This window comes from Schistocerca americana, chromosome X (genome assembly GCF_021461395.2).
Source record: "Schistocerca americana isolate TAMUIC-IGC-003095 chromosome X, iqSchAmer2.1, whole genome shotgun sequence".
NCBI lineage: Eukaryota > Metazoa > Arthropoda > Insecta > Orthoptera > Acrididae > Schistocerca > Schistocerca americana.
The window spans coordinates 188475419-188491279 of NC_060130.1; the positions used below are offsets into that span (position 1 = coordinate 188475419).

The 15861-nt window shown below is 47.0% G+C and overlaps 1 long non-coding RNA gene across 1 annotated transcript in view; it reads right to left on the reverse strand.

Moving 5' to 3' along the window:
* The window catches only part of LOC124556508, a 226979-nt gene that overhangs the window by 143778 nt on the left and 67340 nt on the right, over nt 1-15861 (reverse strand). Inside the window, exon 2 of the long non-coding RNA XR_006968613.1 lies at nt 14359-14564. This is a non-coding gene — a long non-coding RNA (uncharacterized LOC124556508). The remainder of the gene's footprint in view (nt 1-14358; nt 14565-15861) is intronic.

The following is a 15861-nucleotide window of genomic DNA, read 5'->3' on the forward strand; positions in this document are numbered from 1 at the left end:
ATCAACTCCCCCTCCTGGATGATGCCCTCTCTCCCTCCATTTATCCCTCCTATCAACTCTGATCCTCACTCCCCCTCCGTTCCTCTGTCCTTTTCCTGGGCTCCCTCCCCCCCTTCCATCCTCTTTTTTCCCCACCTCCCCTCTCTCTGCCCCCTTCTCTCCCCCGAGTCCTTTTGCATTCCCCTCCTCTGCCTCTTCTCATTCCCTCTCGCGTCTGCCCTGCCCCTCTCCCCCCTTATGAGTCCTCTCCCTCCTTGGTTCCCCCCCCCCCTTTCGTTTTTTTCCTCTCCTCCCTCCTTGTTTTCCCCCTCCTCCAGGTCCCCCCCCCCCCCAATCTGCCTTTGGCTCGGGAGTGTCATTTTGTGCCGCCATTTTCGTGCAGTGTTTTACAGTGAGTTTTCTACAGTGAGTGTTCTGTGTTGTGTCTTTTGGGAAGTGTTGCGAATGGCCATCATACTGTCGCTGGGTGTGATTTTTTTATCTCTTGCGAACAGAAACCAGACTGTCGCCATGTTTTTTAATTGTCTGTCTACTATGGTACTTGTCTGATTACTGTGTACTTTATTAACATTGCCAACCCCTTTGCTTTCTGTTTTAATTTTTTCCGCATTGTTACGCCATTTTACACTTTAAGTCACCGTTTTATCGCCTGTTTTTCTTGTTTCTTTTCTTCTTCCGTTTTTAAAAAAGTCTGTAGGCTGTAGAGCAGCGTAATAAGCTGCTGCCAGCCTGCCCCCTTCAGGGGGGAATTGAAAATCAATAAGAAAGAAAAAACTGAAATACCACCCCTTTTTTTCCCTCATCTGTCCAGCCCCCCCCCCCCCCCCCGCCCTCCCATCTGGCCTTGCCTGTGGTGTGTCACCTTCATGCTGACTTTTTAGAGCAGTGTTTCCAGTGATCGTTCAGTGTTGTGCGTCTTTCCCGAAGTGTTGCAAACGGACATCATATTGTCGCATTGTCGCAGGCTGTGATTTTTATATCTCTTGCGAACAGAATCCACACTGTCCTCGTGTTTTTTAATTGTCTGTCTACTATTTTCCCTGTCTGCTTCCTGTGTATTTTATTATCATCGCCCACCATTTGTTTTTATGTATTAACTTTCCACAATTTTCTGCCGTTTTACATTTTACGTCACCGTTTTATCGCCTGCTTTTATTGTTTCTTATCTTCTTATGTTTTAAAAATTCTGAAGGCTGAAGAGTGGCGTACTAAGCTGCTGCCAGCCCGCCCCCTTCGGGGGGAATCGAAATCCAAGAAAGGAAAAAAAAAAAGATTCCTGAAATATATAACAGCTGTTGACATTCGCCTACAAAAAATGGCCAAATACTTAACCCCGGGGCGACCATCGCGTGTAATAAAGTCGTTCATAGCTCTAAATCGCTAGGGTCAGAGATTTTTTTACCATGTCAGTTGCACTCGACAGATAAAAAAATCCTTTTCTTTGTTAAATAAGAACTTAAACTCACGAAACAGAATGTCATCTTTGAGATGTTCATATCATGTTTCAGTACGTGTTTTCCCTGTAACGAGACACCGGACTCGTATCTGGCAGAATACCTGACGGCAACTCGAACATTGGTTTGAAGACAGTTCTTTACTAAACATGGTGCTATTAGAGGAGGTATGCCGTTGCCTTCGAACTGGCTGCCTCAGTTAGTTGTATGGGCACCTACGGCTGTCAGAAGTGAATGAAGTGTAAAGTGACGAGCACAAATCCTAGGATTCACCAGGGATGTAAAACACTCGGGCACTTTAGCAAGGCGCCATCGATTGGGAGTATAGGGTGATTACGATTTTTTTTCTGTTTCTATGGTACATCGATTTTCAACTGCGGAAGAAGTTGTTGAAAGTTATGTACCACAACACTGTACTGATATGAAATATGGACCATCACTTTGTCTTCTGAATAGAAGCAACATTCTATTCCTGAGCGTAAATCATTTTTGCATCATTATTCTATTTCGCACCATAAAGATTTCCCTTGCAAATAATATCTTCAATAAGCCTCTTCCACATTTTTCATAGGCACTTTCTGTCACATTCATGGAATGAGACGTACGAGATGTGTTAAATAACTGACTGTGGCCATCGTTCAGTTCGAAGGCTTTTCAATTCACATACCTTCTTACTTATGTAGCAAATTTACCTTTTCTACCACACTGCACAATATTCAGTTTGCCATTTCTTATTTTGATAGTAACCTACGCTGATTACACAATTCAAACGTCAGCGATGTCATCAGACGGCGAGGGGTTTAGAGTAGATGAAGCATTCGATCATAGTCTTTCGGAAGTAAAAATCACAGTTTCACCTGCCTCGAGGCTCCTCAGCCACGATCATTAAGAAAAGGCCAATGATCGTGTATCGTGGTTTAAGAAATGCCCCTATACTTCTAAGAAAATTGACGTTTCGAGACCCGTGAACAACGTGTCAGCGTGTCTTCAAAGACAGAGCTGGACAAGTACAGGGTGGCAGATAAAAGTCGACCGCGTATATATAAAGGAAATACAGTGAAATTACACAAACGAGGAGCTGAAATGGAATCACCATTTATTTAGAATGAAAAGTACAGTGATACAGTGAAAAATACATTTATAAAAGATACTGAATGTGACCCCGTGCAGCGCCTATACACACCGGTGCACGTCTAAGCGTATTCATACACTTTCGGCGTCAAGTTGTCTTTCAGTTCCTGTGTTGTGGGCGGATTTGTTTCATTGGCCTTGCTCTTCAAGTGTCCCCACAGGAAAAAAATCACATGTTGCTAGATCTCGAGAACGTGGTTGCCATCAATGTTACTGACAGTTCGTTTCTCAGTGAAGACATCATTAACTCTTTCCAGGGTACCTTAGACGTGTGACATGTTGCCGCACCCTTGCTGGAAAAAGTAGTATTGTCTTTCGAATTTAGTGAGTTGAGCACAAAATGTATCAAAAATGTTCATATATGCAACCGTGTTGAAGTTAATGTCAAAAAAGATCGGTCCAATGATGCGCGTTCTTGTTAAGGCCACCAAACGCCGATTTTTTCCTCGTGGAGTGGTTGCTGACACATAATGTTAGGGTTCTCCGTTGCCCAGTACCTCATGTTCTGTGAATTCACATGACCTGAAAGATGAAAACATGCTTCATCACTTATGATGGAACGGAAAAGGTCTAACAAACCATCTATCATGTTATTCAGAAGCCATGTGGAGTAAGCTGTACGTTCCTATCACACTCCCGTAATTGCTGCACAATGGTATGTCTTCAAATGAAGACTCATCAATCTCCGCTGGCAACTCCTCTCATTTACATGCGTTTGTTGAGCCAATTTACGTGTAGAATTCTTTGTACTCTGAATAATTCTTCGGCAAGTGTGTGCAATAACGTCTGGTGTGCGGACTAAAGGAATTCTTTGTCGTTTTATATTTTGCACAGATCCTCACAAGCGTCAGGTTTCATAAGGACTCTGTATTGCTCTATTTGTTGGTAGTCCTCTATCAGAATACTTGACCCCGAAAATTTCGCGAGTTTCCTTAATCGAACCAATTTTCACATATGTTTCCACAATTTCAGTTCTTTCTTCTATCGAGAGAGTCATTTTGCGGAACTCAAAGAGAAATGTCTACCTCATCTGTTGAAATAAAGGGACATCCTGACAGACGAAAGCTGAAAATCAATTATTGCATAAAACTTCCCATTGTTTCAGCTGTTTACTCTACTTCAGAAGCCGAAATATTGCATTCGCATTCAAAGGGGATGCGGGCTACTTTTAACTGCGCCACTCTGTAGAATGTAGTTGCAAGAAGAAGCCACGAATGTAGGACGACATGAACGCTCACATATCATGAAGGAAACGAATATTAAAAATGATGGAAATGGAACTACTGTAGTCAGAAAAAGAATTCGATGAACACTATAGCAAGTACTATAACGAAGACGCTCGCCGAGTCTACAATTCAGAGCCTCGTCCCCATGGTGATCCGCTGACTAACTACACAACGCAAGTAGAAAAACTCCATGCCACGACCTTCTCTGGTCATGAGAGCTGAAAATTCATACCCACCATTGGGGAGTATCCCTAAAATATCATACAACTAAATAAACGACAGTAATGATTGCCTGCCTAACGCTGTAAACTATATTCACGAGTGCTCGTGGGAGATTCAGAAATCCTGAAGTAAAGTCTCTCTCTCTCTCTCTCTCTCTCTCTCTCTCTCTCTCTCTCTTTCTCTTTCTCTTTCTTCTTTTACCAAACGAGGTGGCACTGTGGTAGGACTTTGGACTCGCATTCGGGAGAACCAGTCGTTAAAATCCCCGTCGGGCCATCCAGAATTACTCGTAGGTTTCCCGTGATTGCCCTAAATCGCTTAAGACAGATTCTTCACGGCAGGACTAAAATGAACAGGTCGTCAACGCTCTACACTTAGTTACTAAAGTAAAAGTTGAAAATTATCTGGACGAGGCAGGCGTCGAACTCACGGAAGATAACAATAGACAACTTTTTTTTAAAAAAAAAAAAAGAGGAACAGAAGTGGTTGTGTGTCTGAGTTCCCCCATTAGGTTCCAGGGCAAACAAGACTATCGAAAGCCGGCCGAAGTGGCGGAGCGGTTCTAGGCGCTACAGTCTGGAACCGCGCGACCGCTACGATCGATGGTTCGAATCCTGCCTCGGGCATGGATATGTGTGATGTCCTTAGGTTAGTTAGGTTTAAGTGGTTCTAAGTTCTAAGGGACTGACGACCGTAGTAGTTACGTCCCATAGTGCTCAGAGCCATTTGAACCATTTTGAAGACTATCTAAAAATATTTTTAGAAGAAAATGTTATTTTCTCGCCGTATTTGCCACATACCATTAGTGGATATTGGGTTTATAGGTTGTATTGTTAAAGTTAATGCAGCCTTACGCTATTGGTAATTAAGTTGAGAGTAATAAAATTTTTGTTATAAAAACTACTTCTGAACAACATTTTTTAGATAAAAATACGATTTACGTCTTTCTATGTTTCTTCAAGTAAAGAGGCACCTTTTCTCCCTTTACTGAGCCTAAATCACTCACAAATCTTCTTTGTGCAAAGAAACCAAACTAGGAGATAACACAAAGAAACAACCGTACTTGAAAAACAAGAGTCTCCCTATGTGCCATGTTTTGTGAAAACTGTAAGTTTAGATAAAACTTCCCTACACCACCATTAGAAACCAGTCATTAAATCGAGAAGACGAAACCTAAAATTTTACGAAAGAGAAAAGTTTGCCAAGTGATAAGTATGTGTTCTACAGCTGATCAAACAACAACTGGATACTGAAATATTGGCGGTCTAACTGGAACGAGAAATGAGCGACTACCAGAATTAGCTCGAGACCGGCCACTCGAGACCGAGGCGGGAACGAGGAACGGAGGGACTAGATCCAGGAACTAGAATGACCGCAGTGAACAGTGAACGACCGTCCAGGAAGCGACACCGACAGCGAATGAAGTGATTCGTAATGGCCTCGGTTGAAACTCCTACTGTCGTCGGGATGACGGAGCGTGGAGTGCAGTGGAGCAAGCCGATCTGCGCGCTGGGGGCTAATGATACAGCTTTAGCAAGACCAGAATTTATTACGTTAAAATTGTCAATCCACGCTACTGGCCATTAAAATTCCTACACCACGAAGATGACGTGCTACAGACGCGACAATGACCCGACAGGAAGAAGACGCTGTGATATGCAAATGATTAGCTTTTCAGAGCATTCACACAACGTTGGCGCCGGTGGCGACACCTACAACGTGCTGACATGAGGAAAGTTTCCAACCAGTATCTCATACACAAACAGCAGTTGACCGGCGTTGCCCGGTGAAACGTTGTTGTGATGCCTCGTGTAAGGAGGAGAAATGCGTACCATCACGTTTCCGACTTTGATAAAGGTCGGATTGTAGCCTATCGCGATTGCGGTTTATCGTATCACGACATTGCTGCTCGCGTTTGTCGAGGTTCAATGACTGTTAGCAGAATATGGAATCGGTGGATTCAGGAGGGTAATACGGAACGCCGTGCTGGATCCCAACGGCCTCGTATCACTAGCAGTCGAGATGACAGGCATCTTATCCGCATGGCTGTAACGGATCGAGCAGCCACGTCTCGATCCCTGAGTCAACACATGGGGACGTTTGCAAGACAACAACCATCTACACGAACACTTCGACGACGTTTGCAGCAGCATGGACTATCAGCTCGGAGACCATGGCTGCAGTTACCCATGACGCTGCATCACAGACAGGAGCGCCTGCGACAGTGTACTCAACGACGAACCTGGGTGCACGAATGGCAAAACGTCATTTATTCGGATGAATCCAGGTTCTGTTTACAGCATCACGATGGTCGCATTCGTGTTAGGCGACATCGCGGTTAACACACATTGGAAGCGTGTATTCGTCATCGCCATACTGGTGTATCACCCGACGTGATGGTATGGGGTGCCATTGGTTACACGTCTCGGTCATCTCTTGTTCACATTGACGGCACTTTTAACAGTGGACGTTACATTTCAGATGTGTTACGACCCGTGGCTCTACCCTTCATTCGATCCCTGCGAAACCCTACATTTCAGCAGGATAACGCACGACCGCATGTTGCAGGTCCTGTGCGGGCCTTTCTGGATACAGAAAATGTTCGACTGCTGCCCTGGCCAGCACATTCTCGAGATCTCTCACCAATTGAAAACGTCTGGTCAATGGTGGCCGAGCAACTGGCTCGTCACAATACACCTGTCACTACTCTTGATGAACTGTGGTATCGTGTTGAAGCTGCATGGGCAGCTGTACCTGTACACGCCATCCAAGCTCTGTTTGACTCAATGCCCAGGCGTATCAAGGGCATTATTAAGACCAGAGGTGGTTGTTCTGGGTACTGATTTCTCAGGATCTATGCACCCAAATTGCGTGAAAATGTAATCACATGTCGGTTCTAGTATAATATATTTATTCAAGGAATACCCGTTTATCATCTGCATTTCTTCTTGGTGTAGTAATTTTAATGGGCAGTAGTATAGTATTCTTCTCTGATTCTGCGGCCAGGCCAGCGGCTGTGCAGCACGTGACCTCAAAACGTGCTGACCCGTTTAAGCAATCTGCGGAGGACGTCGGCCGGCGGCAAACATTGTGTGCGGGTAGCAGGCATAGCCTGTACAGAAGGACATCGACTGCTCAGCAAATTGCACGCTATCGAGATAAACAACATCATATCCCTAGGCGTAGGTTGTACTTACAGGTACTAGTCGTGGGCAGTAATGGTTACTGCGCCTCCACAATATTACAACAGGTGGACACTATACCAAACACCATCAGTTCAGCTTAGCAAGCTGGTGGTACAACGCTTCAGGTCTTTGAATCAGTGTTTGTGAGGTCGGCAGCTAACAGTGAGTGAACACTGCAGACCAGACAGGTATCAGTCTCGAAGGCGGCAGTCGGCTTGGCGAAGAGTAGCAGCGCATCACAGGTTCGGCCTCATAGCTGGTGTACTGCAACGTTAAGACGTCAAGTCTTGGAAGCCTGAGTACTTATTACTGCCTGTCTGAGACAGTAACGTTATGGCTGGCCGGCGATGACTGAATGCGGCCTGCTACTCCGGGCTCGTCAGTTATCTTCACCGACCCTCTATTTTGCAAGGACGGCTTTCAGGCTTCAACTTTCTGCCATATCAGCAGGCTGATACGTGTTCTTGTGAAACTTTGACACTCTCTTGTGAAATCAAGCTGTCCAGTTAGAATGACGTGATATCTTCTCCTCACTGACGTCATACTGCTGAGTTTACGATTCCGGCTTCTTGGTTGCGTGAGCTGAGGCAATATCTTCCGGGTTTGTTCTCCTTCCCGTAACGTAGGCTTTCCGCCTCTTTGTCGTTTTGATTGCCACACAGAGCGATGACCTTGCTTGCCTTGGCTAGTCCTGCCAGGAGAGGACTTTGAGAAAATTTTACATTTTTCAATAGTACATTTCTGCTGTTTAATAGAATGATGAACGACCGTTCCTTAGAAGTCGTTTCTCGGTCCTTAATGTTAACTTTAGCGAATCGTTCCTTTGAACCCGTTCATTTGTGAACTACTCTGCTTTATTACAAGATCAATCCAAGACTTTTTTTTCTATCCTCTAGGTTGACAGCACCGACTCAAAGATAACATTGTTCCTCTGTTCATTCGGTAAATAGACCTATTGATGGCAATTTCACAGCATTTTATTTTGTGTGGCTGTTGTCTGTACGCATCAAGGAAGAAAGACAAGGGGCACCTGCAGGCTTCAATGTCAGCAAGGACAAAACATTTCCACCAGAAAGCCGCGCGGGATTAGCCTGTCGGTCTCGGGCGCTGCAGTCATGGACTGTGCGGTTGGTCCCGGCAGAGGTTCGAGTCCTCCCACGGGCATGGGAGTGTGTGTTTGTCCTTAGGATAATTTAGGTTAATTAGTGTGTAAGCTTAGTGACTGATGACCTTAGCAGTGAAGTCCCATAAGATTTCACACACATTTGTCATTCAGAAAATTTGAGGACTTATCTGCTCAGTATTGTCTCCCATCGGTTTCTTCAGTGCACTTTCAGAACCCGGTCAATGTGTCAGATGCTGGGTGTGCTGTGAACACGACCTCTTGCTTATCAGGTGCGCCGTTAGTATGCAGCTTAGACTGATGTTGAGTCTACCACCTCAGATCGTACAAAATGATAGACTACCCCCATGAGGCTACATGGAAAAGCAACTGCCGAGCTCATTGGCAAACTTTATTTGGTAAGTTCCTGAATTATTCAGGGACCTCGCCTGATAATTTACTTTAATGGTTGCTGAATGAGAGAGTTTCATCTGACAAAATAATATTTATTCATACAGTGTATAAAAATTACTATTGACCCATAAACGTCGAGGTTATAAAACAATTTGAGAATGAATTTACATAATTAAAATAGGACAACGATAACAAAATGAATGCTTTTTAGGGTCGCCACCAATATAGTGCTGGACAATTACAGCTGAGATGGCGCCCAGACACATGGAGGAGTCGAATTATGTTTTCAACTGTGATTGCAAATTTTTGTAATTACATAAAACATATGAATTCGAATACAGCATACAACAGATCAATGAATAAAGGAATAACCAGAAAGAAATATCACAAGACTGAGATCCAACGAGTTAAGTCGATAATGAAACTAACATGAGTGGTTAAGGGAAAAATTCCCTCTCAAGCAAGAATTACACTACTGGCCATTAAAATTGCTACACCACGAAGATGACGTGCTACAGAAGCGAAATATAACCGACAGGAAGAAGATGCTGTGATATGCAAATGATTACAGAGCATTCACACAAGGTTGGCGCCGGTGGCGACACCAACAACGTGCTGACATGAGGAAAGCTTCCAACCGATTTCTCATACACAAACAGCAGTTGACCGGCGTTGCCTGGTGAAACGTTGTTGTGATGCCTCGTGTAAGGAGGAGAAATGTGTACCATCACGTTTCCGACTTTGATAAAGGTCGGATTCTAGCCTATCGCGATTGCGGTTTATCGTATCGCGACATTGCTGCTCGCGTTGGTCAAGATCCAATGACGGTTAGCAGAGTATGGAATCGGTGGGTTCAGGAGGGTAATACGGAACGCCGTGCTGGATCCCAACGCCCTCGTATCACTAGCAGTCGAGATGACAGGCATCTTATCCGCATGGCTGTAACGGATCATGCAGCCAATTCTCGATCCCTGAGTCAACAGATGGGTACGTTTGCAAGACAACAACCATCTGCACGAACACTTCGACGACGTTTGCAGCAGCATGAACTATCAGCTCGGAGACCATGGCTGCGATTACCCTTGGCGCTGCATCACAGACAGGAGCGCCTGCGATGGTGTACTCAGTGACGAACCTGGGTGCACGAATGGCAAAACGTAATTTTTTCGGATGAATCCAGGTTCTGTTTACAGCATCATGATGATCGCATCCGTGTTTGGCGACATCGCGGTGAACGCACGTTGGAAGCGTGTATTCGTCATCGCCATACTAGCGTTATCACCCGCCGTGATGGTATCGGGTGCCATTGGTTACACGTCTCGGTCATCTCTTGTTCGCATTGACGGCACTTTGAACAGTGAACGTTACATTTCAGATGTGTTACGACCCCTGGCTCTAACCTTCATTCGATCCCAGCGAAACCCTAAATTTCAGCAGGATAATGCACGACCGCATGTTGCAGGTCCTGTACGTGCCCTTCTGGGTACAGAAAATGTTCGACTGCTGCCCTGGCCAGCACATTCTCCATACCCCTCACCAATTGAAAACGTCTGGTCAATGGTGGCCGAGCAACTGACTCATCACAATACGCCATTCACTACTCTTGAATGACTGTGGTATCGTGTTGAAGCTGCTTGGGCAGCTATATCTGTACACGCCATCCAAGCTCTGTTTGACTCAATGCCCAGGCGTATCAAGGCCGTTACTACTGCCAGAGGTGGTTGTTCTGGGGACTGATTTCTCAGGATCTATGGATCCAAATTGCGTGAGAATGTAATCACATGTCAGTTCTAGTATAATATATTTGCCCAATGAATACCCGTTTATCATCTGCATCTCTTCTTGGTGTAGCAATTTTAATGGCCATTAGTGTAGATTTGAGAAGACTTGCATACCAGTGCGCGAAACCCATAGATCAAGTGAGGAAGACTAAACATTGGAAACCAGAAATGAACTCCTCTTCCCCCAATATATTGCGATTCCCGAAGACGGGGGTACATTTCAGATGTGATCTTAACAGTAACTGCCACTGAGGTGGCTGCTGACGAGTCTGGGTGCTCCGAACTGAGGAGGACGCTGTTGCTGAGTTGAGCCAATGTGATGGGATTGCGAATCGGGGATCACACCATCCTCCTGATAACTCTTTGCGGATGCGTAAGTTAACAGTGAAATTTCGAATACTACGCAGAAGGCTGAAGTCAATAAAAACACGTAGAGATGCAGAGTCCAGAGTAGAAGTTCGAATCAGAATACCCATAAGGATCCCAAAACGACTACGAATGCCTCTTTTCATTTTGTGGTAGCCTTCCTTCGGACCTCGGAAATGCACCCTGCACAATCTTTTGCAGCCAGTCTCAGAAAAGGCCTAAGTGCTCTTCTAATCAGGGATCTGAAAGTCCGTTCCCTAGCCACCACCACAAAGTTGAAATACACTCCTGGAAATTGAAATAAGAACACCGTGAATTCATTGTCCCAGGAAGGGGAAACTTTATTGACACATTCCTGGGGTCAGATACATCACATGATCACACTGACAGAACCACAGGCACATAGACACAGGCAACAGAGCATGCACAATGTCGGCACTAGTACAGTGTATATCCACCTTTCGCAGCAATGCAGGCTGCTATTCTCCCATCGAGACGATCGTAGAGATGCTGGATGTAGTCCTGTGGAACGGCTTGCCATGCCATTTCCACCTGGCGCCTCAGTTGGACCAGCGTTCGTGCTGGACGTGCAGACCGCGTGAGACGACGCTTCATCCAGTCCCAAACATGCTCAATGGGGGACAGATCCGGAGATCTTGCTGGCCAGGGTAGTTGACTTACACCTTCTAGAGCACGTTGGGTGGCACGGGATACATGCGGACGTGCATTGTCCTGTTGGAACAGCAAGTTCCCTTGCCGGTCTAGGAATGGTAGAACGATGGGTTCGATGACGGTTTGGATGTACCGTGCACTATTCAGTGTCCCCTCGACGATCACCAGTGGTGTACGGCCAGTGTAGGAGATCGCTCCCCACACCATGATGCCAGGTGTTGGCCCTGTGTGCCTCGGTCATATGCAGTCCTGATTGTGGCGCTCACCTGCACGGCGCCAAACACGCATACGACCATCATTGGCACCAAGGCAGAAGCGACTCTCATCGCTGAAGACGACACGTCTCCATTCGTCCCTCCATTCACGCCTGTCGCGACACCACTGGAGGCGGGCTGCACGATGTTGGGGCGTGAGCGGAAGACGGCCTAACGGTGTGCGGGACCGTAGCCCAGCTTCATGGAGACGGTTGCGAATGGCCCTCGCCGATACCCCAGGAACAACAGTGTCCCTAATTTGCTGGGAAGTGGCGGTGCGGTCCCCTACGGCACTGCGTAGGATCCTACGGTCTTGGCGTGCATCCGTGCGTCGCTGCGGTCCGGTCCCAGGTCGACGGGCACGTGCACCTTCCGCCGACCACTGGCGACAACATCGATGTACTGTGGAGACCTCACGCCCCACGTGTTGAGCAATTCGGCGGTACGTCCACCCGGCCTCCCGCATGCCCACTATACGCCCTCGCTCAAAGTCCGTCAACTGCACATACGGTTCACGTCCACGCTGTCGCGGCATGCTACCAGTGTTAAAGACTGCGATGGAGCTCCGTATGCCACGGCAAACTGGCTGACACTGACGGCGGCGGTGCACAAATGCTGCGCAGCTAGCGCCATTCGACGGCCAACACCGCGGTTCCTGGTGTGTCCGCTGTGCCGTGCGTGTGATCATTGCTTGTACAGCCCTCTCGCAGTGTCCGGAGCAAGTATGGTGGGTCTGACACACCGGTGTCAATGTGTTCTTTTTTCCATTTCCAGGAGTGTATATAGCCACTCGTGTGTCTGCAAATTTCCAAACTTTGGTCTTCCTGTGGGAACGGTCTGCGAAGCTTAACAAAATTTCCAGAATTTCCGACAAAAAAGTCTGGACGTGGGGACTCTCCTCTCCTTTCCATATACACGTATGTCATTCGCGGATATACACTCCTGGAAATTGAAATAAGAACACCGTGAATTCATTGTCCCAGGAAGGGGAAACTTTATTGACACATTCCTGGGGTCAGATACATCACATGATCACACTGACAGAACCACAGGCACATAGACACAGGCAACAGAGCATGCACAATGTCGGCACTAGTACAGTGTATATCCACCTTTCGCAGCAATGCAGGCTGCTATTCTCCCATGGAGACGATCGTAGAGATGCTGGATGTAGTCCTGTGGAACGGCTTGCCATGCCATTTCCACCTGGCGCCTCAGTTGGACCAGCGTTCGTGCTGGACGTGCAGACCGCGTGAGACGACACTTCATCCAGTCCCAAACATGCTCAATGGGGGACAGATCCGGAGATCTTGCTGGCCAGGGTAGTTGACTTACACCTTCTAGAGCACGTTGGGTGGCACGGGATACATGCGGACGTGCATTGTCCTGTTGGAACAGCAAGTTCCCTTGCCGGTCTAGGAATGGTAGAACGATGGGTTCGATGACGGTTTGGATGTACCGTGCACTATTCAGTGTCCCCTCGACGATCACCAGTGGTGTACGGCCAGTGTAGGAGATCGCTCCCCACACCATGATGCCGGGTGTTGGCCCTGTGTGCCTCGGCCGTATGCAGTCCTGATTGTGGCGCTCACCTGCACGGCGCCAAACACGCATACGACCATCATTGGCACCAAGGCAGAAGCGACTCTCATCGCTGAAGACGACACGTCTCCATTCGTCCCTCCATTCACGCCTGTCGCGACACCACTGGAGGCGGGCTTCACGATGTTGGGGTGTGAGCGGAAGACGGCCTAACGGTGTGCGGGACCGTAGCCCAGCTTCATGGAGACGGTTGCGAATGGTCCTCGCCGATACCCCAGGAGCAACAGTGTCCCTAATTTGCTGGGAAGTGGCGGTGCGGTCCCCTACGGCACTGCGTAGGATCCTACGGTCTTGGCGTGCATCCGTGCGTCGCTGCGGTCCGGTCCCAGGTCGACGGGCACGTGCACCTTCCGCCGACCACTGGCGACAACATCGATGTACTGTGGAGACCTCACGCCCCACGTGTTGAGCAATTCGGCGGTACGTCCACCCGGCCTCCCGCATGCCCACTATACGCCCTCGCTCCAAGTCCGTCAACTGCACATACGGTTCACGTCCACGCTGTCGCGGCATGCTACCAGTGTTAAAGACTGCGATGGAGCTCCGTATGCCACGGCAAACTGGCTGACACTGACGGCGGCGGTGCACAAATGCTGCGCAGCTAGCGCCATTCGACGGCCAACACCGCGGTTCCTGGTGTGTCCGCTGTGCCGTGCGTGTGATCATTGCTTGTACAGCCCTCTCGCAGTGTCCGGAGCAAGTATGGTGGGTCTGACACACCGGTGTCAATGTGTTCTTTTTTCCATTTCCAGGAGTGTATTAAAATGTGGTAGTGACTAATAGAAATGGATAACTTAGCATTTAGATGTTGATAACTCTCTGCAGTATAAAATTAATTATGGAATGTATAACTGAATCATTTTTCAGCGGAAACATTAAGTCCCATGTAACTGGAATCTACGAATATGTTTATGTGAACACCAAAGACAATACAGAATGACATTTTTACCTTGCAGCGGAGTGTGTCTGCCTGTGTGAAACTTTTTGCCAGATTACAGCTCTGTGCCGAACTGGGACCTTTGCAAGTGCTCTACAAACTGAGCGCCAGAGCATGACTCACGACCCGTCCTCACAGCTTTACTTTCGCCAGTACCTCATCTCCTACTGTCCAAACTTCACACAAGTTCTCCAGCCTAACTTACAGGATTAGCGTTCCTGAAAGAAAGGATATTACAAAAAAATGTTCAAATGTGTGTGAAATCTTATGGGACTTAACTGCTAAGGTCATCAGTCCCTAAACTTACACACTAATTGACCTAAATTATCCTAAGGACAAACACACACACCCATGCCCGAGGGAGGACTCGAACCTCCGCCGGGACCAGCCGCACAACCCATGACTGCAGCGCCCTAGACCGCTTGGCTAATCCCGCGCGGCAAAGGATATTACAGAGATATGACTTAGCCACAGCTTAGGGGATTGTTTGCGGAATGAAATTTTCACTCTGCGGCGGAGTTTGGGCTGATACGAAACTTCCCGACAGATTAAAGTTGTTTGCCAGACCAGCTACTCGAACATGCGACCTTTGCCTTTCGCGGCCAAGTGCTTTCGCAGAGTAGGCCTGCAAGTTTCGCAGGGGAACGTCCGTGAACTTTACAAGGTAGGAGATGAGGTGCAGCCGAAAGAAAAGCTGTGAGGACTGGTCCTGAATTAGCTGAGCTGATACAGTCCGCTGTTGGCGGTGTATTATGCGTTGTCACTGCCGTGGTCGGTCCACGCCCTGTGCTAGCGTTACAGGACAGCTGGATTTTGTGAGAACTGACTTTACAGTCGCATTATAGATACGAAGTACAGGAAGTATTCCTTGAAGTCTCCTTTCCGTGTGGATACGAACGTCCCGAAGTCTGCGAAATTGTCGAAGGGTTTTAAGATAACATTGGTTTGAAATATGAGGAAGTCGTCGGTTATACATACGATCTTCTCGGTAATTATGTTTATACAAAGCTGCTAGGTAACGAAACTTGTATTCTAATAATGATGCAGAAAAGCGTTTTCGCAAAATTAATTCTAAAGGTGAAGTTGTGAATGTTGTAATCAGTTATGCTGGGATAGACCTTCGATCAGTTCGAGTATTTAACCTTCCGTCTGAAATGGAATTCGAATACGTGGTGTGGCTAGAAAAAAACCGGACTAGTACTGGTGAAACAATAAAACGAATGCAATAAGGCTGAAAGTCGCGTGGCCTGTCACGTGACTCTCGCTCCGCCTACTGCTCGAGTTTCCTCTGCCTCCTGCACTCAGTCTGCCCGTGGCGTCTGTTTTAAGTAGTTGACGTTTTGTCTGTGCGTCGGAAAATGTTGAGTGTACAGAAAGAACAGGGTGTTAACATCAAATTTTGGTTAAAACTAGGAAAATCTGCAAGTGAAACGTTTGTAATGTTACAACAAGTGTACGGCGATGATTGTTTATCGCGAACACAAGTGTTTGAGTGGTTTAAGCGATTTAAAGATG